Here is a 27678-nt window from a genome sequence, read left to right on the forward strand (position 1 = left end):
CCATTTTGCTGAGAGTTTTTATCATGAATGGATGTTGAACTTTGTCAAATGCTTTTTCAGCATCTATGGAGATGATAATGTGGTTTTTGTCTTTCTTTTTGTTGATGTGGTGGATGATATTGATGGACTTTCGAATGTTGTGCCATCCTTGCATCCCTGGGATGAATCCCACTTGGTCATGGTGTACGATGGTTTTGATGTATTTTTGAATTCGGTTTGCTAAAATTTTGTTGAGTATTTTTGCGTCTACGTTCATCAGGGATATTGGTCTGTAGTTTTCTTTTTTGGTGGTGTCTTTGCCTGGTTTTGGTATTAGGGTGATGTTAGCTTCATAGAATGAGTTTGGGAGTATCCCCTCCTCCTCTATTTTTTAAAAAACTTTAAGGAGAATGGGTATTATGTCTTCCCTGTATGTCTGATAAAATTCCGAGGTAAATCCATCTGGCCCGGGGGTTTTGTTCTTTGGTAGTTTTTTGATTACCGCTTCAATTTCGTTGCTGGTAATTGGTCTGTTTAGATTTTCTGTTTCTTTTTGGGTCAGTCTTGGAAGGTTGTATTTTTCTAGGAAGTTGTCCATTTCTCCTAGGTTTCCCAGCTTGTTAGCATATAGGTTTTCATAGTATTCTCTAATAATTCTTTGTATTTCTGCGGGATCTGTTGTGATTTTTCCTTTCTCATTTCTGATACTGTTGATTTGTGTTGACTCTCTTTTCCTCTTAATAAGTCTGGCTAGAGGCTTATCTATTTTGTTTATTTTCTCGAAGAACCAGCTCTTGGTTTCATTGATTTTTGCTATTGTTTTATTCTTCTCAATTTTATTTATTTCTTCTCTGATCTTTATTATGTCCCTCCTTCTGCTGACCTTAGGCCTCATTTGTTCTTCTTTTTCCAATTTTGATAGTTGTGACATTAGACCGTTCATTTGGGATTGCTCTTCCTTTTTTAAATATGCCTGGAGTGCTATATACTTTCCTCTTAAGACTGCTTTTGCTGCGTCCCACAGAAGTTGGGGCTTTGTGTTGTTGTCATTTGTTTCCATATATTGCTGGATCTCCATTTTGATTTGGTCATTGATCCATTGATTATTTAGGAGCGTGTTGTTTAGCCTCCATGTGTTTGTGAGCCTTTTTGCTTTCTTTGAACAGTTTATTTCTAGTTTAATGCCTTTGTGGTCTGAAAAGTTGGTTGGTAGGATTTCAGTCTTTTGGAATTTACTGAGGCTCTTTTTGTGTCCTAGTATGTGGTCTATTCTGGAGAATGTTCCATGTGCACTTGAGAAGAACGTGTATCCTGTTGCTTTTGGATGTAGAGTTCTGTAGATGTCTATTAGGTCCATCTGTTCTAGTGTGTTGTTCAGTGCCTCTGTGTCCTTACTTATTTTCTGTCTGGTGGATCTGTCCTTTGGAGTGAGTGGTGTGTTGAAGTCTCCTAGAATGAATGCATTGCATTCTATTTCCTCCTTTAGTTCTGTTAATATTTGTTTCAGGTATGTTGGGGCTCCTGTATTGGGTGCATATATATTTAGAATGGTTATATCCTCTTGATGGACTGAGCCCTTTATCATTATGTAATGTCCTTCTTTGTCTTTTGTCACTTTCTTTATTTTGAAGTCTGTTTTGTCTGATACCAGAATTGCAACACCTGCTTTCTTCTCTCTGTTGTTTGCTTGAAATATCTTTTTCCATCCCTTGACTTTAAGTCTGTGCGCGTCTTTGGGTTTGAGGTGAGTCTCTTGTAAGCAGCATATGGATGGATCTTGCTTTTTTATCCATTCTATTACTCTGTGTCTTTTGATTGGTGCATTCAGTCCATTTACATTTAGGGTGATTATTGAAAGGTATGAATTTATTGCCATTGCAGGCTTTAAGTTTGTGGTTACCAAAGGTTTAGGGTTAGCTTCTTTGCTGTCTTACTGTCTAACTTAACTCCCTTGTTGAGCTATTATAAACACAGTCTGATGATTCTTTATTTCTCTCCCTTCTTATTCCTCCTCCTCCCTTCTTCATATGTTGGGTGTTTTGTTGTGTGCTCTTTTTAGGAGTGCTCCCATCTAGAGCAGTCCCTGTAGGATGCCCTGTAGAGGTGGTTTGTTGGAGGCAAATTCCCTCAACTTTTGCTTGTCTGGGAATTGTTTAAACCCTCCTTCATATTTAAATGATATTCGTGCTGGATACAGTAGTCTTGGTTCGAGGCCCTTCTGTTTCATTGCATTAAGTATATCATGCCATTCTCTTCTATCCTGTAGGGTTTCTGTTGAGAAGTCTGATGATAGCCTGATGGGTTTTCCTTTGTAGGTAACCTTTTTTTTCTCTCTGGCTGCTTGTAATACTTTGTCCTTGTCTTTGATCTTTGCCATTTTAATTATTATGTGTCTTGGTGTTGCCCTCCTTGGATCCCTTGTCATGGGAGTTCTGTGTACCTCTGTGGTCTGAGAGGCCATTTCTTCCCCTAGTTTGGGGAAATTTTCAGCAATTATTTCTTCAAAGACATTTTCTATCCCCTTTTCTCTCTCTACTTCTTCTGGAATGCCTATGATTCTTATATTATTCCTTTTAGATTGATCACTCAGCTCTCTTAAAATTCTTTCATTCCTGGAGATCCTTTTATCTCTCTCTGCATCAGCTTCTCTGCATTCCTGTTCTCTGTTTTCTAGTCCATTAATGGTCTCTTGCATCTCGTCCATTCTGTTTTGAAGTCCTTCCAGAGCTTGTTTTATTTCTGAATTCTCCTTCCTTAGTTCTTGCATATTTCTCTGCAAGTCCATCAGCATGGTTATGACTTTTGTTTTGAATTCTTTTTCAGGTAGACTGGCTAAATCTATCTCCCCAGATTCCTTCTCAGGGGAAGATGTAGCAGATGCTGAAGCTGTCTGGGTTAGTCTTGTCTGGATCATATTTTTTTGCCTTTTCATGTTGACAGGTGCTATTGACTGTCAGCTGGGGGGGCCAAAATTTTCACTTGCTACTGGCCTTTCTTTACTGGGGCAACTACGACCCCTAGTGGCTTGTGTTGGGTAATTGCGTGTAGAGTGGGTCTTTGTGTCTTGCCTGGCCGGAAGGGAGAAATTTCCCTTTCTGTGGGCGGAATTTGTCTCAGGCTGCTTCTCTGCTTTCGCAGCGCCCGGTGGGGTAATGGATGGGGGGGCTGCTTGACTGTTTGCCTCCGTGAGGGGTCTCAGAGCTGTTGCCCAGGGGGTTAGTGCACCCGGTTTTCCCTGTAATTTCCAGCTGCTGTACTGTGACCTGGGTTGTTTCCGTCAAGCTGTTAAGTCCCTGTCCCTTTAAGACTTTCAAAAAGCCCCCGCTTTTCTTTGTCACAGGGGCATCAGCTTCAGCACCCGCTCAGAGGTCTTACTCCCTGTTCCCCCAGTATCCAGGGCCCCCTGGGCACGTACTGTGTCTGCGCTCTGGCCCGGATGGCTGGGGCTGGGTGTTCGGCAGTCCTGGGCTCCGTCTCCCTCCTGCTCTGCCTATTGTTCTCCCGCCGGGAGCTGGGGGGAGGGGCGCTCGGGTCCCGCCGGGCCGGGGCTTGTATCTCACCCCTTTCACCAGTCGCTGGGTTCTCGCTGGTGTAGCTGCAGTCTGGCCACTGTCCTGCGTCTTCTGGTCTCTCTTTTAGGGCTAGTTGTGTTTGTTGTATTTTCAAAAGTATATATGGTTTTTGGGAGGAGATTCCCACTGTCCTACTCACGCCGCCATGTTGGCTCCGCCCCCTTTAATTTCTCTTAAGAGTGACTTGTAGTTTTCAGAGTATATGTCTTTCACGTCTTTGGTTAGGTTTATTGCTATTTATTTTATTTTTTTTGATGCAATTGTGAATGGAGTTGTTTTCCTGATTTCTCTTTCTGTTGGTTCATTGTTAATGTATAGGAAAGCCACAGATTTCTGTGTGTTGATTATGTATCCTGCAACTTTGCTGTATTCTGATATCAGTTCTAGTAGTTTTGCTGTGGAGTCTTTAGGGTTTTTTATGTATGGTATCATGTCATCTGCAAATAGTGATGGTTTAATTTCTTCTTTACCAATCTGGATTCCTTGTATTTTTTTGTTTTGTCTGATTGCCGTGGCTAGGACCTCCAGTACTATGTTAAATAACAGTGGGGAGAGTGGGCATCGCTGTCTAGTTCCCGATCTCAGAGGAAATGCTTTCAGCTTCTCGCTGTTCAATATAATGTTGGCTGTGGGTTCATCATAGATGGCCTTTATTATGTTGAGGTACTTGCCCTCTATTCCCATTTTGCTGAGAGTTTTTAACATGAATGGATGTTGAACTTTGTGAAATGCTTTTTCAGCATCTATGGAGATGATCATGTGGTTTTTGTCTTTCTTTTTGTTGATGTGGTGGATGATGTTGATGGAGTTTCAAATGTTGTACCATCCTTGCATCCCTGGGATGAATCCCACTTGGTCATGGTGTATGATCCTTTTGATGTATTTTTGAATTCGGTTTGCTAATATTTTGTTGAGTATTTTTGCATCTATGTTCATCAGGGATATTGGTCTGTAGTTTTCTTTTTTGGTGGGGTCTTTGCCTGGTTTTGGTATTAGGGTGATGTTAGCTTCATAGAATGAGTTTGGGAGTATCCCCTCCTCCTCTATTTTTTAAAAAACTTTAAGGAGAATGGGTATTATGTCTTCACCGGGTGTCTGATAAAATTCTGAGGTAAATTCATCTGGCGCGGGGGTTTTGTTCTTTGGTAGTTTTTTGATTACTGCTGCAATTTCGTTGCTGGTAATTGGTCTGTTTAGATTTTCTGTTTCTTTCTGGGTCAGTCTTGGAAGGTCGTAATTTTCTAGGAAGTTGTCCATTTCTCCTAGATTTCCCAGCTTGTTAGCATATAGGTTTTCATAGTACTCTCTAATAGTTTTTGTATTTCTGTGGTGTCTGTCGTGATTTTTCCTTTCTCGTTTCTGATACTGTTGTTGATTTGTGTTGACTCTCTTTTCCTCTTAATAAGTCTGGCTAGAGGCTTATCTAATTTGTTTATTTTCTCGAAGAACCGGCTCTTGGTTTCATTGATTTTTGCTATTGTTTTATTCTTCTCAATTTTATTTATTTCTTCTCTGATGTTTATTATGTCCTTCTGCTGACCTTAGGCCTCGTTTTTTCTTCTTTTTCCAATTTTGATAATTGTGACATTAGCCCATTCATTTGGGGTTGTTCTTCCTTCTTTAAATATGCTTGGATTGCTATATATTTTCCTCTTAAGACTGCTTTTGCTGTGTCCCATAGAAGTTGGGGCTTAGTGTTGTTGTTGTCATTTGTTTCCATATATTGCTGGATCTCCATTTTGATTTGGTCATTGATCCATTGATTATTTAGGAGCGTGTTGTTAAGCATCCATGTGTTTGTGAGCCTTTTTGCTTTCTGTGTATAGTTTATTTTTAGTTTTATGCTTTTGTGGTCTGAAAAGTTGGTTGGTAGGATTTCAATCTTTTGGAATTTACTGAGGCTCTTTTTGTGGCCTAGTATGTGGTCTATTCTGCAGAATGTTCCATGTGCACTTGAGAAGAATGTGTATCCTGCTGCTTTTGGATGTAGAGTTCTATAGATGTCTATTAGGTCCATCTGCTCTACTGTGTTGTTCAGTGCTTCCATGTCCTTACTTATTTTCTGTCTGGTGGATCTATCCTTTGGAGTGAGTGGTGTGTTGAAGTCTCCTAGAATGAATGCATTGCAGTCTATTTCCCCCTTTAGTTCTGTTAGTATTTGTTTCACATATGCTGGTGCTCCTGTGTTGGGTGCATATATATTTAGAATGGTTATATCCTCTTGTTGGACTGAGCCCTTTATCATTATGTAGTGTCCTTCTTTATCTCTTGTTACTTTCTTTGTTTTGAAGTCTATTTTGTCTGATATTAGTACTGAAACCCCTGCTTTCTTCTCGCTGTTGTTTGCCTGAAATATGTTTTTCCATCCCTTGACTTTTAGTCTGTACATGTCTTTGGGTTTGAGGTGAGTTTCTTGTAAGCAGCATATAGATGTGTCTTGCTTTTTTATCCATTCTATTACTCTGTGTCTTTTGATTTTGCATTCAGTCTATTGACATTTAGGGTGACTATTGAAAGATATGTACTTATTGCCATTGCAGGCTTTAAATTCGTGGTTACCAAAGTTTCAAGGTTAGCCTCTTTAGTATCTTACTGCCTAACTTAGCTCGCTTATTGAGCTGTTATATACACTGTCTGGAGATTCTTTTCTTCTCTCCCTTCTTATTCTTCCTCATCCATTGTTCATATTTTGGGTGTTTTGTTCTGTGCTCTTTCTAGGAGTGCTCCCATCTAGAGCAGTCCCTGTAAGATGTAGTGTAGAGGTGGTTTGTGGGAAGCAAATTCCCTCAGCTTTTGTTTGTCTGGGAATTGCTTAATCCCACCATCATATTTGAATGATAGTCATGCTGGATACAGTATCCTTGGTTCAAGGCCCTTCTGTTTCATTGCATTAAATATCTCATGCCATTCTCTTCTGGCCTGTAGGGTTTCTGTCGAGAAGTCTGATGTTAGCCTGATGGGTTTTCCTTTATAGGTGACGTTTTTCTCTCTAGTTGCCTTTAAAACTCTTTCCTTGTCGTTGATCTTTGCCATTTTAATTATTATGTGTCTTGGTGTTGTCCTCCTTGGATCCTTTCTGTTGGGGGTTCTGTGTATTTCCGTGGTCTGTTCAATTATTTCCTACCCCAGTTTGGGGAAGTTTTCAGCAATTATTTCTTCCAAGATAATTTCCATCCCTTTTCCTCCCTCTTCTTCTTCTGGTACCCCTATAATACGGATATTGTTCCTTTTGGATTGGTCACACAGTTCTCTTAATATTGTTTCATTCCTGGAGATCCTTTTATCTCTCTCTATGTCAGCTTCTATGCGTTCCTGTTCTCTGTTTTCTATTCCATCAATGGCCTCTTGCATCTTATCCATTCTGCTTATAAACCCTTCCAGAGTTTGTTTCATTTCTGTAATCTCCTTCCTGGCATCTATGATCTCCCTCTGGACTTCATCCCATTTCTCTTGCATATTTCTCTGCATCTCTGTCAGTATGTTTATGACTTTTATTTTGAATTCTTTTTCAGGAAGACTGGTTAGGTCTGTCTCTTTCTCTGATGTTGTCTCTGTGATCTTTGTCTGCCTGTAGTTTTGCCTTTTCATGGTGATAGGAATAGTTTGCAGAGCTGGGACTAGTGACGGCTTGAAGAACTTCCCTTCTTGTTGGTTTGTGGCCCTCCACTCCTTTGAGAACAGCGACCTCTAGTGGCTTGTGCTGGGCAGTTGTGCGCAGACAGGGCTTCTGCTTCCTGCCCGGCTGCTTTGGAGTTTATCTCTGCTGTTGCTGTGGGAGTGGCCTGGCTCAGGCAGCTGTTCCAAAGTGGTGGACTCGCGTTGGAGGGGGAGCAGCTGGGAGGCTATTTATCTCTGTAAGGGGCCTCTGTGCTCACTGCAGCCCAGGGGGTTAGGGTGCACAGAGATCCCTGGATTCCCTACCTCTGGATTAAGTGTATTGCCCTGCACCTTTAAGACTTCCAAAAAGCACCTGCCAAAATAAACAATGACCACACACACAATAAAAAATTTTTTTAATTAAAAAATAAAAAAATAAAAAATGGCCACTCGTTTTTCTTTTTTCACTGGCGTCAGCCTCAGGTGTCTGCTCACCGGTCTTGCTGCCCTGTTTCCTTACTATTGGGGTCCCTATCCCTTTAACACTTCCAAAAAGCTCTCACCAAAACAAAACAGCCAAAAAAAAAATGGCCCATTGCTTTTCTTATGTCCTCCGGCGCCAGGGCTCCGGTACCCGCTCACTGTTCTTGTTGCCCTGTTTCCCTAGTATCCAGGGCCCCGTGAACACACTGTGACCGTGCTCTGGCCCGGTTTGTGGGGGCTGGGTGTTCAGCAGTCCTGGGCTCTCTCTCCCTCCCGCTCTGCCTACTCTTCTCCCGCCAGGAGCTGAGGGGAGGGGTGCTCGGGTCCCGCCGGGCTGGGGCTTGTATCTTATCCCCTTTACGAGGCACTGGGTTCTCGCAGGTGTGGATGTGGTCTGGATGTTGTCTTGTGTCCTCTGGTCTTTATTCTAGGAAGAGTTGTGTTATATTTTCATAGATATATGTGGTTTTGGGAGGAGATTTCCTCTGCTCTACCCATACCACCATCTTGGCTCCCTCCCTCCTGTTTATTCCTCTTTACTGATAAAGTATTGACATGGTAAAGGCTGTGCATATTTCATGGATACAACTTGATGGGCCTGGTGTAAGTATACACCCATAAAGCCATCACCAACCATCAAGGCCATAGACACATCTCTCACCTCCCATAGTTTCTTCTCACTCCTTTATTATTATTATCACCATTACTATGTGTGTGTGTGTGTGTGTGTTTCATGTGGTAAGGACACTTGACATTCACTCTTAGCAAATTTCAAGTGTACAATAGTTTCCCCCACCGTTCATAGTTTGCTTTCTGTGGTTTCAGTTACTCGTGATCAACTGCAGTTTGGAAGTAGATGATCCTCTTCTGACCCACTATTAGAAGGTCAGCAGTAGCCTAACACTACCCCATAATGCTTATGTCATTCCCCTCACTTTATCTCATCATGTAGGCATTTTATCATCTCATCACAAGAAGAAGGGTGAGTATAGTACAGTACGATATTGTGAGAGTGAGAGAGCACATCCATAGAACTTTTTTACAGTATATTGTTATTCTAATATCATATAACATTGTTATAATACATTGTATTGTATTTTATTACTAATTATCAATCCCTAGCTTAGCCTAATTTATAAATTAAACTTTATCATTGACATGTACATACAGGGAAAAGACGTAGTGTATGTAGGGTTCGTTACTATCTGTGGTTTCAGGCATCGTATCCACTAGGAGCCTTGGAACATATCCCCTGCAGATAAGGGGGACTACTATACTTTACAGTATTGTCAGCTGTAGACACTGCTCTCTAATACATCTCAGGAACTTATTCATCTTGCTAACTGAAACTGTACTCTTCAGCCATCACTTCCCCGTTTACCTAGCCTTTGCAAACACCCCTTGTCAAAGATCAGTTGACCATGTATTTGTGGGTTTATTTCTGGGCTCTCTGTTCTGCTCTGTTGGTCTATGTGCTTTTATGCCAGTGCCATGCTGTTTTGATTACTGTAGCTTTATAATATAATTTGAAACCAGGAGATGTGCTGCCTGAAGCTTTGTTCTTGTTCAAGAATGCCTTGGTTATTCAGTGCCTTTCATGGTTCCATATAAATTTTAGGATCGTTTTTTCTGCTTCTGTGAAAAATGTCTTTGGAACTTTGAACATGATTGCACTGGATCTGTAGATTGCTTTGGTTTGCATTGACATTTTAATGGTAATTCTTCAAATCCATGAACAGAGAATATATTTTCATTTATTAATGTCTTTTTAAATTTCTTTCATCCACATTTTATGGTTTTCAGTGTAGAGATCTTTTACCTCCTTGGTTAAATTTCTTTCTTAACAGTTTGTTCTTTTTGATGCTGTTTTAAAAGGAATTGGTTCTTAATTTCTTTTTTGCATAGTCCATTGTTAGTGCATAGATGATCAACTGACTTTTGTATGTTGATTTTGTATCCTGCAACTTTACCGAATTCAATTATTTTAAAAGGTTTTTAGTGTAGTCTTTAGGGTTTTCTGTATATAACATTATGTCATCCACAAACAGAGACAATTTTATTTCTTCCTTTCTGATTTGGACACCTGTTATTTATTTTTCTTGCCTGATTCCTCTGGTGAGGACTTCCAGTACTGTGTTGACCAGAGGTGGCAAGAGTAGTTATCCTGACTTGTTCCTGATCTTAGTGAAAAACTTTCAGCTTTTCACCATTGAGTTTGATGTTGGTTGTGGGCTTGTCATACTTGGGCTTTATCATGTTCAAGTATATTCCTTATATACCTAATTTGTGGTCAACTTTATAATCATGAAAACATATTGAATTTTGTCACATGATTTTTCTGTATATACTTCGTAATCATATGATTTTACCCTGCATTCTGTTATTGTGCACCACATTTATTGACTTGCATTTGTTGAACTACCTTTTCATCCCATGGATAAATCTCAGTTGGACATGGTGTGTGGTCCTTTTAGTGTGCTTCTGAATTTGGTTTACGAGTCTTTCATTGAGGATTTTGCATTCTATGTTCATCAGGGATTTGGGCCTGTAATTTTCCTTGTTGGATTTTCCTTATCTGGCCTTGGTGTGTGGGTAATGCTGACCTTGTAAAATGAATTTGCATGTGTTCACCCCCCCCAGTTTTTTGAAAGAATGTGAGGAGGATTGACATTATATGTTTCATGGAATTCATCAGGGAAGCCATCGTATCCTGGGATTTTCTTTTCTGGGTTTTTTTTTTTTTATTACTGATGCAGTGTCGTTACTTGTTATTGATCTGTTCATATTTTCTACTTCTTCATGATTAAGTTCTGGTAGGTAGTATGTTTCTATGAATCTATCCATTTCTTCAGGGTTATGGAACTTATTGATGTATAATTGCCCATAGTAGTCTCTTATGATCCTTGTATTTCTGTGGTATAAATGATATGTCTGCTCTTTCACTTATAGTTTTATTTGCTTGAGTCTTTTTTAAATTAGTCTACGTGAAGGTTTGTCAATTTAATCTTTTTCCAAAAAATCTCTTAATTTGGTCTTCTCTATTGTTTTTCTAGTCTATTTTAATTCCACTTTAATCTTTATTATTTCCATCCTTCTGCTAACATTGGACTTAGTTTCTTGAGGCCTTTTCTTTTTTGTAATTAAAGTATGACTGATATACAATCTTATGAAGGATTTACATGAACAACATTGCTGTTTCAACATTCACCCATATTATCAAGTCCTCACCTCCAAAACGCAGTTACTATCAGCGTAGTGAGGTGCTGTTGAGTCATTACGTTCTTCTCCATGCTCTACTGCATTCCCAGTGACCTACCGATATTGTGATTGTGAATTATAGTGCCCCTTAATCCCCTTCTCCCTCCCTCCCCACCTACGCACCCTCCCCATCCCTTTCCCTTTGGTAACCACCAGTCCCTTCTCAGAGTCTGTGAGTCTGCTGCTGCTTTGTTCCTTCAGTTTTGCTTTGGTTTTATACTGACATTGGATTTAGTTTGTTCTTTTTTAGTTCCTTGAGTACGGAAGGTAGTTGTGTTCATTTAAGAGCTTTCACTTTTTCTTAATGTAGATAAGTATCTGCTATAACCTTCCCTGTTAGAACCATTCTTGCTGCATTCCATAAGTTTTGGTATATTGTATTTTCATTTTCACTTGTCTCAGGACATTTTTTAAATTTCCCTTTTGGTTTCATTTTGACTCATTGGTTTTTGAAGAATGTGTTGTTTAAAGTGCATATATTTGTGAATTTCCCAATTTTTCTCATGTTATTAATTTCTACTTTCATCAAACTTTGGTCCGAAAAGATATCTGATATGATGATAGTTTTCTTAAATTTGTTAAGACTTGTTTTGTAGCATACTATATGACCTATCCTGAAGAATTCTCCCTGAACTCTTGAGTAGTGTATTGTGCTGCTGTTCCATGGAACTAACAATATGTCTGTTAGTTCCATTTGGTTTATAGTGTTGCTCAAGTCACTGTCTCCTCAGCCGTCAAGGTTAAGATGCCAAAAGATTGTATTACACAAAATTTTAGAAAGAAATGATTAATACTCTTCTACCATAGTCAGCATGATTCATCAGCATCTCTATTCTTTCAGTTTGTTGGCATGGAATAGAGAATGAAGAGACACCTTTCGAACAGAGTGTGTCTATACAAGCTTTGTCACAGGTCTGGAACCCAGTGGTAGGTCTATAGATCTGGAACACTCACCCCTGTAAGAAGTGTGTCCCAATACTGAAAGACATTTTGCTCCTCTCTAATGTACCTGGGCCAAAAGCATACGTGGTTGCGGCACATAAAATCTACACCAGCTTCAGAAGCATTACAGCCCAGAGAAAAGAAATGTGGAGAGGCCCTCCTTTGTAAAGAGCTGCATATTCCGTATGTCAGGAAATCCCCTCACCTGTAGGAAGGTTGAAAAGGATTTCCCATCCACACTGAGTCTTCTCCAGCACCAGGTCATTCCCAATGATGATAAGCTAAACAAAAGCACCAAGTGTGCGGGGGTCTTTCATGGTGGAAAAAGTCATTGCAAGTCATGTGAATATGGGAAAGCTTCTAGTCACAAACGCAGGTTTGTTTATCATCTGAGAGTCTCCACTAGAAAAAGGGCTTATGAATCTAGCAAATATGGGAAAGCCTTCCGCAGTAAATACTCACTTGTTCAACTTCAAAGAGTCCGCACTGGAGAAAGACTTTATGAGTGCAGTGAATGTGCGGTTTTTTAGGCAAAGAGCCACTCTCATTATACACCAGAGACTTCACACTGGAGAAAAGCCTTATAAGTGTGGTGACTGTGGGAAATCCTTTAGCCAATGCTCCAACCTTATTGAACACTGCAGAATTCACAGTGGAGAAAGGCCTTCTGAGTGTGAAGAATGTGGGAAAGCCTTTGGGTGCAAATCCAATCTTGTGCGACACCAGAGAACTCACACTGGAGAAAAGCCTTATGAGTGTACTGAATGTGGACAATTCTTTAGACAAAGCTTCACTCTCTTTTGGCACCGGAGAGTTCATACCACAGCAAGACCTTATGTGTGGATGCAGTGTGGAAAAACCTTTAGCCAAAGAGCCATCCTCATTAGACCCAGAGAATTCACACTAGTGGAAGGCTTTATGAGTGTGGAGGATGTGGGAAAGCCTGTGGATCCAAGTGTAAGCTTGGTCGACCTAACAGAAGTCACACTGGGGAAAGGCCTTATGAATGTGCTGAATGTGGGAAGTCTTTTAATAAAGGTATCGCCTTTTTGAACAGCAGCGAAATCCCAGTAGAATAAGACCGTTTGAATGGGGCCAGTGTGGGAAATGCTTTAGCAGGAGAGCCAGCTTCACTAAACACCAAAGAATTCACACCGGAGAAAGGACTTATAAGTGTGGTGAATGTGGGAAATCCTTTAGTAGGAGCACCAGCCTTATTCAGCACTGCGGTATTCACACGGGAGAAAAGCCCTATGAGTGTGGCCAGTGTGGAAAATCTTTTAGGCAAAAGTCTGTCCTCATTCAACATCCGATAGTTCACACTGGAGAAAGGCCTTATGAATGCATCAAATGTGGCAAATCCTTTAGCCAACGTTCCAGTGTTAACTTCCATGAAATTCCAAAAATTTCACACCGTGGAGAGGCCCCATGAATGCATGAAATACAGGAAATCTTTCACTCCAGTGTGTCATGTTTCAGACCAGAAAGTCCAAACTTGAGAAGAGTCTTAGATTTAAGGAAATGTCCTGTCTTCTTGTTCACTTATGACAGCTCTAAACAGCTTCTATGAGGGAGCCATCTACCTGAAGTGGAGCCTCATACTTCAAAAAACATCTGGAGCGATGAAGTTACCCATGTGTTCCAGGCATATGTGAGGCTTCCAGGAGCTGTATTGCACATTATGAACCCCACAGGGCTCTTGCCAGGCTTCTGTCAGTGCCAGTCTTGCTGGTAGAAGCTATCTCACCTCGACCACTTTGCATAGTGTGCATCAGTCATCCTGATATGCTAAGGGAAGTCAGACATCTGTGTTCTTGCCCAGTCCCTGGTGGAAATCTTGAGTAGTCTGTGACCTATGAGTAATTTCCCTTTTCTTATTCTGAACGAATATGATCCAATTTGGGCCACAAGTGGGCTCTGCTAGAGGCTTGCCCAGAGGGCGTTCTGCAAGGAAATTGGAAATTGTTGATTTCACATAGCACTTGTATTTGATTTTTCTAGCCCCCAAGTCACCAACTGGTAACTGTGTGCCTCACATCACTCTGGGCTCATGCAATAACAAATGTCTTTTTAAATCTACCTTTAATTTTGGGGTTGGTATTTACTGTTTTAGGTGGGTGAAAGACATAACTGGGCTCGGTTTATATGAAGGGATGGAATGCTGTTGTGGGGGCCCCATCTTAGTACATCAGCAGGAGCTGTATGACAGCTCTCATTCCAGTTTAGGCCTAATTTGCTTTGCTGCCAAAGACCTCCGATGGTTCTAATTTGTTGCCTGGATGCCTCCATATATTGTCAAACCAAAGGTCACCCTTAGGAGGTGTCACTTGTTGAGGCAAGCTCTAGCACCTTTGGGAATGTCATGAATTTGTTATCTTTTTCCCAGAGAGTGTCCCATAAAGCCCAGTACTGGAGGGGAAGGTTTTCACCAGGTCCTACAAAGGAGCCAAGTGTCCTGATGGTTATAATTCTGTAGAGTGGTATTGCCCCTCATAGTATGAGAGCCAGGTTTCAACTATAATTGGTACTGGAATCCTGGGTGTGATTATTAAAGAGTGGGGGAGCCCACAGCAAATTAGATGGGATGTGCCTCTTCTAAGAGTACATCTGTAGATGTCCCCATGGCTTTGGCTGCGAGGAAACACAGGACCCTCAGAGCTGTGAACTCTTGAGTGCAGGAGTGCGGTTGAAGTCATTGTCAGAGTAATGTGAATTCCCATTCTTTCTGGGCTGTTCACTTCAAATCCATTGCTGTGAAGGCAGAGGAATATGTACAGGAATGGAGGTCTTGTTGTCCAGGGGTGTGCTTTTGTGAACCAGCCACTGTTTTTGATGTGCCAGATTGGAACAGCCTCCATGGCTTGCCATCCCCTGCACTGATTCAGGGCTACCCTTACCGGGGAATAAGGAAAAATAGAGTGGAGTTAGTATTGGGTTGTTAACCTAGTTTCCAGAAAGAGTGGGAGATTCAGATTTTTAAATTTGAACTATTTTCCAGAAACATTATTGACATACATATTTAAAGTGGACAACTTGAAAAATGTTGCCACACATATAAACCTTATAAAACCATCATAACATTGATAATGAATATATCCATTATTTATACCTCATGCCCTTTTATATTCTCTCTGTCCTCTCCAGTCCTACAAGAGTCCAGTGGTTTACTTTCTTTAACAATAAATTTGCTTGCATTGTCTAGAATTTTATATGAATTGAATTACAGTGTTGGTACTTTTTTTCTGATATTTTTTACACTAAATAGAGATCATTGATGTTGCTTATATGAATAGTTCATTATTTTACTGTCGAGTAATGTTCTTCTCTATTCATATGCCACTATTGGTTTACCTGCTCACCTGCTAAGAGGAATTTGGGTTTTTCGTTTGATTTTTTTAGAAATAAAGCGGCAGTGAATGTAGGCATACAATTCTTTATATGAATTTCTCTTCTGCCAATACTTTATAGAGTTTGTGAATGTATCAGTATTGAAGAAACTGCCCAACTGTGCTCTAACCTGCTTGTACTCATCTGTGTTCCCACCACCAGTTTATGAGAACTCCTGTTCATCCACAATCTGTCAATACCTGGTTGGTGGTTTTGTTATTCTTTTTAATTTTAGCTGTTTTAATAGGGGTGTAATAGCATCTCCGTGTGGTTTGAATTTCACTTCTGTGGTGTTTCATGAAGTTTAGCTTTTCTGAAGTTTTCATCTGCTACTTGTTTAGCTTGTTTAATAAAATAATCATTAATACCATTTGCTTACTTTAAAATAGACGTTGGGTGATATTTTCCCTTTCACTAATAAAGACATATGTAACAAAGCCATATGTTGAAACTTCACTTATTCTTCAGCAGTGATGTGTCTTCTTTGCTAAATGGAAGTATTGTTTTTGAATTCTATAAGAATATTTTCTCATTTTCTGGTGCTATTCACAGTATAACATTCACAGAGGCTACATGCTTTTAAGCATAATCTACAATTAACTTACTGACCATCACTTTCTTAAATCCAGCCATCCAATAAAATAATCTGTGTTGTCGGGTTCGTCAATTTCTGCAGTGTATATACTCCCATCCTAGTCAATTTGAAGTTGCTCTGAACATGGATTTGGGAAGCGGTGTGCAGTGGGACACTTCTGTTCTCACCCTTCTGCTACCATAGCAACAGATAACCTCAGCAATAGAAAGAAGAGTACAACACTGTAAAGTAATTTGGAAGCGACAACCATTGAGCACTTTTTACATCTACTTTAAATAGTAGTTTTATTGAAGTGTAATAGTCATAATAAATTCTGCATATTTAAAATATATAATTTGTGTTTTGATACTGCTTGAACCACTGAAACCAACAGTTTCCTCTGCCTTTTTTAATCCTAACATAAAATGGATAGGACATATTCTGCCCTTAATAATGTGCATTTTCAAATACATACCCAAAAGGAGCATGTTACGAAGCCCCATGACCCCATCCAGTCTTCTATCACTACTGCACAAATCATGGCCATTCTTGTTACATACTCCCCATGCAGATTGCTGGATAATGTTATTTATAATCTCAACATTTGTCATTCAATGCCTAATCCCTTCAGAATGCATTTCCAAAACATAGTAACTTTTCAACCAAAATATTTGAGGAGTCATAAAAATATATTGTCAGTGCTAAGCATTCCCAAAAACATGTTTGTATCTTTAAGGCAATCAAATCCAAAATGGATCTATAAGACTTTTGACAGATGTGTTTGGTAGGTCACACTGACATAGAAATGTCACTTCATTTTAAAATTTTTGGACCATTTATCTATTTATTGAGTTGCTTAGTCATTTGCCCATCAGAACTGGCCATGGTCTGGATTTCTTTTTTGCATCTGTTTGAAGCTGTTTAACATGCTTCGCACACCCACCACCACCATGTTTCCTCTACATTGGATATTAATTAATGAGACGGAAGATTGAGATGTGGTCCTGGTGGATAAGTGTGTGATAGGGACACACCTGGAAACCAACCCAGTGAGATAGCATTTTGCTAGCACACTGCAAACCACCCTGGGATCACAGGCATTTCAGTTGCCATGTGCTGTCCATGTCTCCAGCAGAGTAGGAGAGGGTATTTTGGTGTGTGGTAGTGTCAATGCAGCACAACCTGTGAGACTGTCATGTGAAACTGACACCTCACCACAGCCTGGACACGTGTGTATGCTCCATCCAGAACAGAAAAAACTGACATGAGACACCCAAGCAACACATGCAAAACACCCAGGACCTGTGCTACAGGACAATCTGTATATCACAACCGCTTTGGCCACACAAACACACCAATAGTGCACAGAGATTTGTGAGAAAGGCATGACATAGGGATTCCCCAGGGCCTTGTGTGTCAGTCACACACACATACACACAGACTGAATATACAAACTGTCAGTGGCGAGACCATATGTGAAAACAGAACTTTGACCCAGAAGTTCTGCAGCAGTCAACGCACAATGGGCAGGACCTGGTGAATAAGCATTAATTTCCCTGAAGTTCCGTCCCCCCCTCAGCTTCCAACTTAAGCCCAGCTAGAGAAAGCCGAATCTGCTTCCTTAACTGGTCCTACAGGTTTGCCTCACCGCTTGTTTTCTGCCTCCAGCGTTCCCCTGGTAACGGCCTCCACCAGCGCATTCCTGAGGCGCTCCTTGTTTTCATAATAAATTTTCCACTCCCCTGTCTGACAAATGCAAGAGACAGTGACTGACTCTTGCTGTGGCAAGCTCTGAATAAATAGCTTATAGCCTTTGCTTGTACTCATTTTTGGTCTTCATTTATTTCCATCACACACACGCAATCACACAGTCTTCGTGTACTGGATGTGGCAATGCAGACAGCATGGCTTGGAGAGAATAATCCTCCCCATCACTCCACAGCGCCCTGGGAGAGGGAGGACCTCTAGGCAAGTCTGGCCTCTACTGGGAATCAGGGGAGGTACACAGGCCCTGGGCATTGGATGTCACTGGGTCACAGGGGAGGAAAGAAGGTGAACTTGTGTCAGGGGCCAGCCTTTCCACACCGGTGCACCTGGTCACCTGAGAGGCGCTCACAGGTTTCAAAAGAAATTTTAAAACTTACAATACAGTGTGCCCACTTCTTCCATTGGGATCATCTGAAATAACAAGTTGCAGAAAACACAACTGGGAAATTTGGGTGCGTCCCCTGGAGAGTGTCCCTTGCCTCTCCTTCCCTGGAGCCTCTGCACACCTTTGTCAGCTGTTTCCTGGACTCCAGACCTTTGTCTCCTAGGACCGGCAGCGCTCTCCAGCCTGGCCAGACGTTGGACAGAAACTACATTACCCAGTGGGCACCGAGAGGGCGACATCACCCGAAAGGGGGTGTTCCGGTCTCGTTTGCAGAGGCAGGATTTCCGGCGTCACCAGGCGAAAGCGTTTACGGCGTGGGGCGCGACCCCTCCACCCTCGCGCTGAGTTCTCGGCTGCCGGTCGGTCGGAGCAGGGCAGAACGGCGAGAAGGCCCCACCTGCGCCTCCGCGGGTTCTGGGTGGGGTCGCTGAGCCCCCGGGCGCCCCCGTGGGAACCCGCTCGCAACAGCTCTGATGGCGGCGCACTTGGACCGCCGCAGGTTGAGTGAACGGTCCCTGCTCCTCCCGCTCTCGGACCCCCAGCGTCGCGGTCCCGCCGCCAGGACGTGCCTGACGGCGGTTTCCTTCCACCCTTCGCCTTTCCCTCTCCCGGCCGTTTCTCAGAGCCCCGGGATGGGTTCACCTCGGCTCCGGGTGCGGAATCCAGGTCAGGGGTCCCGTCGGGGACGGCCCCGTTCCTGATGGCGGACGCGATGCTGTGTTGGGGGCGAAGAGTGTGGCACCAGGGCTCCCCGAACACAACGCATTGCGCGCGGGGCGGTGGGCAGGGAGGAGGTCCAGGGTTCGCAGTCCTCACTGGGGTCTGGCTGTACCCCTTGCCGAGGCCGCGGCAGCTCAGACGGGGCGCCCATGCCCTGCCTCCCACCCTCGGCTGTGGCTTTGGCTCAGCTGCCACTCCAGCTCCTGGTCCGTGGAAGCCTGCCGGGCTCTCGTCTCGCCCATGCCTGCTTTCTACTACCAGCAAACGCGCCCATTTCAAATCGAGGGCGGGGGCGAGGATGCACGTGTGCAGGGGCTGCGAGGTCTGTCCCCCCGCATCCCAGTCCCAGGGTCCACAACAAAACCTCGGATTTCCGTTACTCGACTCCTGTTTTGATCCTTCTTCAGCGGCCAGGTGTCAGGACTGCGCCGGGGCCCACGGAGGAAAATCCCCACCCACTGCATTTTACCGCCTGGAGCGGTTTTTAGGGATTATTGAGCGCAGCGGATTAAAATCTTGCCACAGTTGAGAAACTGACAAAGTGCTTCCCTGCCGTACATAGTTCTCCTCTCTTTTTTACTTTTAGGAAGGAAAACCCAGAAAGATGTATCACACTTGTGTAAATGAGCGTGTGTCAAAAGGGCGGACAGTTTTTGCTTTGATTTTATGAAGGAATATTTGTGAGTCTACATACTACATACACACACACGAATATATATATTCATTTACCGAACCAGCAACAGGGACCTTGTTTATTTATATTGCAAATAAATTTTTCTCTCTTTAAGTCTCAATTTTTCTGTCTTTAAGTCTCCCTGCTGCCCTGGGCTGCCGTTTTCTTTGGTATAAAATAGGAATTTGACATTTTAATTCAGTATAGCAATAAGAATTCCTTTGTCCTAGTCTGGGGAACCGGAAAGGATGCACGGTTGATGTGTGTCAGCCGGTGTCCAGCAAGGTCTGGGAAGTGCTGGCATGGAGACGCCCCCTGGACCCGTGCTGAGCTTGGAGGATCACCCCGGTGGCAGGCTGCTCCTCAGGGCTCCCTGGCCTCCTTCCTGTACACACTTAAAGGCTGGCGGCCGAGAGACAGGAGTAGCGTTTTTGAATTGCTGCTGTGCTAGGACGGCAAAGGCAGCAGGGCAGGCTGGGAGCCAAGGCCGCCCAGGCGTCTGACTCTCAGATCCCCAATGACAGCAGTGAGTCTGTGTTGTTCAAGACATGCAGGTATATTTGAAAAGTAAGACCATTCAGATGGTCGGTGATGACGGTGTGCAGAAGTGTGGTGTCCTTTGGGACACGAACGCACAGGAGGCCCCGGGTCACGCTCCGGCAGTCACCCCGGTCAGCCTTACCAGCCCTGTTCATCGGCAGGCCTTGTCACATCGGTTAGTATCGCAGCCGCATGGCCCCCTCCTCCCTTTACTGCAGTCTCGGCCCAGTGTGCTGTCCCGACAGTAGCCTCCCCTGTCACCACATCTGAAGTGGGCCACAATCTCTTTAGCCTCCTTGCTCTATTTTCTTGTTTTTGGAATCTCTGGGGCCCCCTTGCTGGTTTAGGATCTGTTCCCAGCCCCGGATCACAAGCGCCTGTTGTCCCTCTGTGCCGAGACCGGGAACAGCCTGGGCTTGTGAAAGGCCCTTTGGTGAACAGCTGAGTGACTGAGCGGGGTCCCCCCTCAGGGTTCCCCTCAGGGCCCGCGTTGCTGTCCTCCTCTGCTTGTTCAATCAACCCCACGGCCCACTCGTCAGCCTTTGCCCTTGGCGTTCCTGTCGTCTGAGGCCCTGTCCCCAGGTCTCACCACGTCTTTCCTGTGCATTGCTGTCCCCTCGTAGGTGCCCCTGGCCCCCACCTTCCCATCTTCTGACAACTGTGTGCCATCTTTCCTTGGGTTGTTCAGATACCATCTCTGCTTCTTAAAAGTGAGATTGTGGGTGACTTTCTAGAGCTTCCTGAGCCCAGGTGCAGGTGATGATGGCATTAACCTCGTGCACTGTGGGAGGATTGGTGAAACTCACAGAATACACCGAATGCTCGTCGGCCTGGGGCTCCAGAGTCTGTCTTGTGAACGTTTTCTCTTCCTGGTGAAGTGACAATTCTGGGGTTGCTGCAGGAATCAAGCCTTAGAGAAATGACGTGATGTCCTCCCTACGTCCACACAGCTGGGAAGTGGCAGACTCAGGAGTCTTGATTCTGTCCCTGGGCATCTTAACTGCAGAGCTGGGGTTGTGCAGTCCATTCCCCGGCATGCGATCCGTCAGCTGGCTGGCACGCGGGCTCCAGGGTGGTTGGCCTGCTGTTCCTGCTCTAGTTGTTGGGAACATCACGGCCATCTCCCTGTCACTCTGACGTCACAGGACACTCACCATGTGGCACAGTCCTCGTGCGGACACACTGACAATCTCCGGTGACTTCCTCAGGAGAGGTTTTGCTCTTAGCCACAGTCACATTATGTACAAAGGCTGCGTCCTCCCCTTCGAGCCCAGCATGGAGCTTGGCCTCGGTGATCCGTGCCTGGGCCTGGGTCTCTGCACCTTCACCTGTGACTGAGTGACAGGCTCTGATCTCATCCAACAGCAGAAGGTCAACACCAGTTCCTCCGTTTGACTTTCCAGGGGTCCGTGACATTCGAGGATGTGGCTGTGACCTTTTCCCGGGAGGAGTGGGGGCAGCTGGGCCAAGCCCAGAGAACCCTGTACCAGGAGGTTATGCTGGAGACGTGCTGGCTCCTGGTGTCCCTGGGTAAGGGTTCGCCTCTCAACCCTGTGCAGGACCACTGGTTCCTGGCTGTCAAGATCGGAGGAGCCACCGGCCCTCCCCCGGAGCCCCTAGTTTCCTTGTCCATTTTCCTCCTGCCTGGTCTCCCTGTGTGTGTGTCGGGTGTCAGTGGGATTGAGACAGTGTCCCTCTGAACACAAGGCCTCACCCCAGCATCCAGCACGCTCAACCTCAGTCTGAATCCTTATTCCAGATGCCACAGGGGGTAAGCTGGCCCTGCCTGGTCGTGTCACGTGTCCCACAGTCCTGGAGCAGGGTCGTGGGCTACGGGCCGCTCTTGAGATGGTGAGTCAGGCAGGCTCCACATGGTATTTGTCATCGGCGCCCCCTGAACAGCAGGGTCAGGGAAATATGCCCTGGTGTCTCGTCATCATCACAGAATTCCTGAGGCCTGGGCCACGATCCTTGCCAGGGCAGGAGTCAGAAGGCACACAGAAATGTCGGAGCCACAGGCGGTGCCCCAAAAAGCTAGTCCTTTTAACTGCTCGGTCTGGGATGCTGATCGTCAAGAGAACGTCTCGGGTCACTGCGTAGGGTTCCGTGCTCCTTCCTTTTGGCCAGTTCCTCTCATCGCGGTGGGCATGGCCTCCAGCTCACAGCCCTGGGCAGTGTGAATGAGTTTGCTGGAACGTTAATGGTGGGTTTTTTTTGCTTCATTGTTGTGTTTTAACAGTAACCTTCCATTTGTCAGAACTGAAAATGACTTTTCTCATTTACCAAAGTGAAACAGGGCTCCCTTTTAGAATAAAATTTTAAGAAAAATGGGCCTTGGGGCAAGGAGAAGCCATCAGTGACGGTGGCTCACGCCGTATGCTATGCACACCCATCAGCCTGAGTTTAGTTGGGAAGGTAGGTGTCCGTTCTTAGATGAACTGTGATGAGCTGTAGAAAGAAAACTAAAGGGGCTTTAGGTCAAAACCGGTCATGAGTGCTTCCAAAAAGGCATCTCAGGGAAGGACGTTGGAGCTGGGAACTCGAAGGCTGTGAGCCAGCGGGGAGGGGCCTTCCAGGTGGCGGAATCAGTCCCAGGAAAGGCCCTGAGGTGACAGGGCCCGAAGAACGCCTGTCGCACTCTGCCTCCCTCTGCTCCCTGAACCCAGTGCTGGGCAGGTGACAGGCACAGCACGGTGACTGTGACTGACACCTGTCTGAACAAACCCTGGTCTGTGGAGCAGAACGTGCCAGCGGACACGTTGGTAGGCCCTGCTGCCCCCATCACAGGACTTGCCCACAGAACCCTCCCGCCTCCGCTGAAATGTATGTGGCTGCGTAGAAGAGAAAAACGACTGGAACTGGCTTTCCCTGAAGGAAATTCTCCACCTCACCTAACAAAGGCCCAAGTGGGGCCAGCGGGGTTGGGCGGAACGGCGCGGGTTAGTCACCAGCCGTAGGACGGTCCTCTGGGCCAGGCGTCTGCCTGCTCCTCGAGCTGCTCCTCAGGCTGCAGGGGCTGCGGGCAACCCCGCACGTCGGTGAAGGCTTTCCCCGCAGAGCACCCAGCCAGCCTCTGCCCCCGGTTCTGGTGATCAGGGCTCCCACTTCCCTGATGCTGACCGTACTCCATCAGGAGTTCTCTGTCCTTAGGAAGATTTCCCGAATGCGGAGGCCTCACCTTCAATCCGAGACCTTCTGTTTCTGCCTATGGATTCTGAAATCAGGCATCCCCAGTTGTTTCTGAAGCACAGGGTGTTTGAAACCAGCCACCTGGATCAATTGCTGGACTTCTGGAAGAACGCGCCACCCGCTCCGGGGACGCAGGGCCGCGTGTGTGCGTCGTGCACACCCCGTGCGCTCTGGCTCCCACCGATGACCTTCAGGGGCAGTGGTGGGTCGGCAGGCAGTGCCACCTACTACCTCACATTCAGTCCAAGAGTGGGGTTTGGGCGCTTGGTTTCTGTGTCACAAAAGGGCATTTTCTTTACTTTGGGAGCAGCTCTGACACCCCAGACAGAATGGAGGGGTTTCGTTGTTTTAATCAAAACACCCATGTTGTTTCTTTCTCCATCAAAGGGCATCCATTACCCAAACCTGAGCTGACCCACCTGCTGGAGCGTGGGCAGCAGCTGTGGCCTGTGAGGATGGACCTCCTCTCCCGAAGCACCTTCCCAGGTACAAGCCAGCACCTGTTTGAGTGGGGCCGTGACAGCCGCCAGCCTGCGAGCAGTGAGACTCTGAGCTCCTGGGGGTTCTGGCTGTTCCTCTGTCATGTTAAGGGATGCACATCAGCTGATCACCATTGTTTTGAGACCTGGGCACCTTCTAATGTCAGCGTGTAGCTTTCGGGTTGCTCTGGAACCATCCGGCTGGTGGGGGGACACCTGCATTTGCACATGATGTGAACGTGAGTTCACGTGTTCCATGACAGGATCTAGGCATTCGGCCACCCCTGGGGCCTCAGGCCTGGGAATGTGGCTTAGGTCTGTGCCAAGGGAAAGAGCCAGTGGGCCTGGTCTTCAGTGCAGCTTGCTGTATTCTGCCTACGGTCAGAGTCAGTGACACAGTCTCTGTGTGATGGGGTCATTGGCAGTTGTAATGCCGTAACGCAGCAGGCTGCTTAGGACAGTGACTGGCCTGTAGGAAGGGCTCACAACGTTTGCTCTTGGTGTGTCCACGTAATTATGTCCATCATGAGTGACAGTGACATCACACGTTCCTTTCTGGACTCAGGAAAATGGGCCTTCCTTCTCCTTGGTATTTTCATCTGCGCTGTCGTGTGACTCCAACCACTCTTTCCCACCGTCATCGTCCATCCGTCCTGTTTGTCCATAAGACACGCAGTCGCTGCCCCTTGCCCTGTATCTTCCTGCCCCTCTTGCCCTTACAAACACCACACTGCTTGGCCTCTCCAGCCACAGGTGTGCCTCTGAGTGAGCCATGTGGGGAGTCGCAGGTGCTCCTCTCCGTGAAATTCTGGCTTCTCAACCAGAATGCGAGCACCTTTGGCCAGCACCCCCACCCCAACCGTCTGTCCCAGGTGCCACCCCCGTCTCCTTCATCCCACAGCTCACTTCGCTGTCCGAGGCACCAAGCTCCTTGACCACGTATGCTCCTCCCAGAGCCCAGTTCAGAGAACGTCCTGTCACCCCAGCCAGTGAGAAGGCAGGACACCCCACAGGCAACAGCACCTCAGTGTCTCCGTCTCCGTCCCGCCCACTTCCCCGTACCCCTGGTCCTGCCCATCAGATGCTGTGTCTCCCGAGCCTGCCTCGCCCGCCACCCTCAGGAGCTCCACCAGCACCTGGCCCGAGTTCTCCCCGTCTTTTGCCTGAATGATGCCGGAGCCTCCCACCCTGCCTGCCCACATCTCTGTGCCCCTGTGCAGCTCGGTACCCTGCACCAGCTCCTGCACCCACTCCGACCTGGTCTAAATCATCACGGCTTCCTCAGTCACTGCTGTCTTAGCACAGAATCAGCATCACGTGAAAAACGAACGCTGCGTGCCTCTGCCGCTTGCTCCCGAGCCTGTGCTGGCCCATCTGTGCCTCGCATCTGTGGCTTCCCTTTTCCTCTGTGGAACACGTCTCACCCCTGACCTCTTGGCCTGTTCCTCCACTGGCCCCACACGGCGCCTCTGCCTTCTCTGGGAACCTGCTTCTTCACTTTTCTCCGACTTGTGTATCCATCTTCTCTCCCCACACAGGCTCAGGTCACTTATGCTTGGGGAAAAGTAAAGTGGGTCCTGGGCCTTTAGATCCACAGCAGCCCACCGCGAGCGTCCACTCCACTCATGAAGCCAAGTTTCTTGAAAGAGTTGCCTCATTTAAAAAAAATACCTGTGCACTTGCCTTCCAGTGTTTTTGTTAAAATCTCCGTAACTTTTTTTTTTTTGTGGATAATTATTTTTTATTGAAGGCTAGTTGACACACAGTATTACATTAGTTTCAGGTGTACAACACAGTGATTCAACATTTATATACATGATAATTCTAGGTACCAGCTATCACCATACCAAGCTGTTACAATATCTTGACTATATTGCTTATGCTATACATTACATCCCGGTTACTTATTTATTTTACAATTGGAAGTGTGCACTTTTTTTTTTCTGACGTCATCTCTCATTTACTGATCAAATGGTTGTTAACAACAATAAAATTCTCTATAGGGTAGTCAATGCTCAATGCACAATCAGTAATCCACCCCAAGCCTAATTTTTGTCATCTCCAATCTTCTGAAGCATAAGGAACAAGTTCTTACATGGAGAACAACTTCTTACATAGTGAATAAGTTACATGGTGAACAGTACAAGGGCAGTCATCACAGAAACTTTCGGTTTTGCTCATGCATTTTGAACTATAAACAGTTCAAATATGAATACTCATTTGATTTTTATACTTGATTTATATGTGGATACCACATTTCTCTTTATTATTATTATTTTTAATAAAATGCTAAAGTGGTAGGTTGATACAAGATAAAGGTAGAAAACATAGTTTAGTGTTATAAGAGAGGAAATGTAGATGATCAGGTGTGTGCCTGTAGACTATGTGTTAATCAAAGCGAGACAAGGGCAAGAAAACATCCACGTATGCAGAAGATTTCTCTCAGGACAAGTGGGGTGAGGTTCTAAGCCTCACCTCTGTTGATCCCCAATTTCTCACCTGATGGCCCCCCTGCAACTGTGCCTGTCTTAGGTTGTTCCTCCCTTGAGGAATCTTACCCGTCTCTGGCTAACCAGTCATCTTCTGGGGCCATACAGGGAAATGTAAAGTTGGTTAGTGAGAGAGAAGCCTTATTGTTTGAAAGGGTTAGTTTTTTACTTCTTTGCATATTTATGCCCTGTGGCTTCTATGCCCAGCATTTGTCTTGAGGTATCTTTACCACTTGGAAGAATTATGATACTCGGTAAATTTGATATGAGGCACGAATTCTATTTAAGGGTTGTAATTAGGAAGGAAGAAGAAAAGCTATAGAAGTAGCAGGCGGAAGAAAACCTGGGAAGATTGATTATTTCTTTGACATATCTTCTTGTAGAGTAACTTCAGCATGTATAGGTTTTAAACTACTAATTAAATTGCGCACACACATTAACATAATAGGAGTATAGTTACACAACCAAAGCATACCTGTAATTACCATCCATCTCCAGTGAAACCAAGAAAACCAGTTAGGCACCTTAGGGATTTGTGAAAACTTGTCTATGATATGGTGGAAATTGTCCAACTGAACTTGAACAGTCTGAGAGAAATCAGACAAATTAAAACAGCCCATTCCTGGGGACTGTTCACATCCCATATGTTCTTTTAACAGTAAATAGTCTGTAGTTGTAAGATTTTGGAGTGCTACAATTTGCCCTTCTCCTAATTCTTGGTTGAGTTCCAACAGTATAGATCAGTCAAATTTGTTGTCTTACTGTATGCACAGGCCAGCTTAGATATCTGCTTTTTCATTCCCCTGGCAAGTCCAGGAACTGGTGGGATGAGTGCATCTACACTTGTAACAGTGCGTGGATCTTTGTTGGGGTTTTTTATTTTTTTTATTGAAGGGTAGTTGACACACAGTATTACATTATATTAGTTTCAGGTGTACAACACAGTGATTCAACATTTATATACATGATAATTCTAGGTACCAGCTATCACCACACCAAGTTGTTACAATATTTTGACTATATTCCTTATGCTATACATTACATCCCAGTTACTTATTTATTTTACAATTGGAAGTCTGTTTATATGGGATATATATATACATATATATATTTTTTTGTGAGGGCATCTCTCATATTTATTGATCAAATAGTTGTTAACAACAATAAATTTCTGTATAGGGGTGTCAATACTCAATGCACAATCATTAATCCACCCCAAGGCTAATTTTTGTCAGTCTCCAATCTTCTGATGCATAACGAACAAGTTCTTACATGGAGTACAAATTCTTACATAGTGAATAAGTTACATGGTGAACAGTGCAGGGCCAGTCATCACAGAAGCTTTCGGTTTTGTTCATGCATTATGAACTATAAACAGTCAGTTCTAATATGAATATTCATTTGATTTTTAAACTTGATTTATATGTGGATACCACATTTCTCTATTATTATTATTTTTAATAAAATGCTGAAGTGGTAGGTAGATACAAGATAAAGGTAGAAAACAGAGTTTAGTGTTGTAAGAGAGCAAATGTAGATGATCATGTGTGTGCCTGTAGACTATGTGTTAATCCGAGCTAGACAAGGGCAATAAACATCCACGGATGCAGAAGATTTCTCTCAGAACGGAGGGGTGAGGTTCGA

At 44.6% G+C, this 27678-nt stretch overlaps 1 long non-coding RNA gene and 1 pseudogene across 1 annotated transcript; both read left to right on the top strand.

The window, feature by feature from the left end:
• The window catches only part of LOC118920340 (zinc finger protein interacting with ribonucleoprotein K-like), a 122058-nt pseudogene that overhangs the window by 11446 nt on the left and 82934 nt on the right, over positions 1-27678 (top strand).
• Positions 18076-19458, top strand: LOC130682264 (uncharacterized). Its single transcript, XR_008995500.1, has 2 exons — positions 18076-18448; positions 19255-19458. It is a non-coding gene; the product is annotated as an uncharacterized LOC130682264 (long non-coding RNA).

The sequence above is a fragment of the Manis pentadactyla genome (genome assembly GCF_030020395.1).
Source record: "Manis pentadactyla isolate mManPen7 chromosome 15 unlocalized genomic scaffold, mManPen7.hap1 SUPER_15_unloc_1, whole genome shotgun sequence".
Classification (NCBI taxonomy): Eukaryota; Metazoa; Chordata; class Mammalia; order Pholidota; family Manidae; genus Manis; species Manis pentadactyla.